The sequence below is a fragment of the Molothrus aeneus genome, chromosome 15, assembly GCF_037042795.1.
Source record: "Molothrus aeneus isolate 106 chromosome 15, BPBGC_Maene_1.0, whole genome shotgun sequence".
In the NCBI taxonomy this organism is placed as follows: domain Eukaryota; kingdom Metazoa; phylum Chordata; class Aves; order Passeriformes; family Icteridae; genus Molothrus; species Molothrus aeneus.
This window is the reverse complement of record NC_089660.1, coordinates 74,958-76,895: the sequence shown is the minus strand read 5'-3', so window position 1 is coordinate 76,895 and position 1,938 is coordinate 74,958. Positions and strand designations below refer to the sequence as shown.

The 1,938-nt window shown below is 53.7% G+C and overlaps 1 long non-coding RNA gene across 1 annotated transcript; it reads left to right on the top strand.

Moving 5' to 3' along the window:
* The first annotated feature begins 896 nt into the window (after positions 1-896).
* LOC136563067 (uncharacterized) lies at positions 897-1,260 on the top strand. Its single transcript, XR_010784599.1, has 3 exons — positions 897-991; positions 1,070-1,111; positions 1,192-1,260. It is a non-coding gene; the product is annotated as an uncharacterized lncRNA (long non-coding RNA).
* The last annotated feature ends 678 nt before the right edge of the window (positions 1,261-1,938 follow it).

The window sequence follows — 1,938 nt, the reverse complement described above, 5'->3', positions numbered from 1 at the left end:
GAGATAAGTAGAGGGCCACGACCCACAGAGGGGATGAAAGCAGTGTGCTGGTTTGGGAATTACTGGGAGGGGTTTTTTAGTCTGCTTTGGAGGTGGGGGGGTGTCCATGAAGCAGCCCCTTAGGCCCCATAAAAACAAAGCCTGGCTTTGGATCACAGTGCTGAGGTGCGCAGGGCAGAGCAGTCCCGGTGTGTATCGTGTCACTTGTCTTTTGTGTATTATGTGTTGTTTGGATATGTCATGTCTTTTACCTTAGGCCTTGGAGGGGCCTGTCAGAAACCCTGGCATCATTGTTAGCATCTGCGATCTCTGCATTCCTCGGCCTGGCACCCAGGCCATGGAACTTTGGACTCAGGAGCTCAGACAGGCATCAAACTCTCTTGTCTCTTTAGAAGCATCCGGTCAGATGTCTTTTCAGGTCTTGTTCTGAGCTGTGTGGACAGCTCTGCCCCGCCAGGATCCATTATGGCAGACTAGGACTTGAAAGAACGTGAGGGCAGGTAGAGGCTTCTGGCCGTAGGATTCTCAGGCATCCATCTTTGCAGTTCTTGGAATAAATCATTCGGTTAGCATCTTCTTCCTCCAGGTTTCTCTGAGCCTCATCAGCTCACCCTCGTCTCCCCTCGGTCATCTCCTTTTGCATTCTCTCAGTCCTCGCAGCCTTTTTCCTTGCCAGGGGATTTCTGTCCGTGTTGTGTCCCCGTTGTCTGTCACGTCCTGTCCTGTGTCACGGGTGTCTGCACGCAATTGTGCCGGAGCTGCTCTGCCCTGCCGCATAGCCCAGTGCAATAGGAGAAGCCCTGGGGACTTGAAATTTTTAATGTGGTCTGTACTTGGACTCCAGATGCCATTCCTAGATTGACCTAAGGTGTTTGCAGGTTTTGAGTTATCCTGCAGGTGTTTGACATATGTTCTGTCTTTCTTTCAGGTGCAGATGCATTGCACCCATGGCAGAGCCCCCCATCCTGGGTGAGGGGGTTCCTACAAGCAGGTCAGTCACCATTGGTCTCTGCAGGGGAAGTGTCAAGGGTGACCCTGTTACAGCTCTGTTCTTTGTCTTTCTTTTTAGGAAGTAAATCTGGATCTCAGCTGTCAAGTTCAGGAGAGCAAGGTGATCAGTAGCCTTTCTTGTTGCTGAGGTCTCAATTCTTGGGGCAAATCTAAGTCTCCATTCTCTTTTTTGTGGTTTAGGCAATCCAGTCTGAGCCTGCCGAGCCCCCATCACCAGCCGGCCGAGGCACCGGGTTCCCTGCACGTGCGAGCCCTGTGGATGCGTTACAGGACCTGGTGATGAAGCCCTGAACTCTTCTATTTGAAGGTGCCATCCAGGTGGCCTTGGGCAGCTGCCAAGGAGTTGCGGTGAGTAGGGGAAGTAGGGAGGAGGAGCGAGGGTCCCCTCAGGTTTCAGCCATGCCAAATCACCTCATCTCCTCTTAGCCCAGGCACCCCCTGTGACGACGGCCTCGGTCTCCGAGCGTGCCCGAAGCGTGCGGCCCGAGCAGGTTGGCGTTCTTAGGAGCACGGTGAGTAGCAGACTTGTGGGGTTTTGGTCGTGGGGCTGCCAAGATCAGGCGCTGATGTTTGGTTTTCTTTAATACAGCTGTCTGAGAGACACCAGCCCGGTGCCAGCAGGACCTTCCCGGCTGACGAGGCGGCCTTTCTTCGCACCCGAGACCGGCATCCCCAGCTGTGTGAGAGATAAGTAGAGGGCCAAGACCCACAGAGGGGATGAAAGCAGGGTGCTGGTTTGGGAATTACTGGGAGGGGTTTTTGAGTCCACTTAGGAGGTGGGGGGTGTACGTGAAGCGGCCCCTTAGGCCCCATAAAAGCAAAGCCTGACTTTGGATCACAGTGCTGAGGTGCGCAGGGCAGAGCAGTCCCGGTGTGTATCGTGTCACTTGTCTTTTGTGTATTATGTGTTGTTTGGATATGTCATGT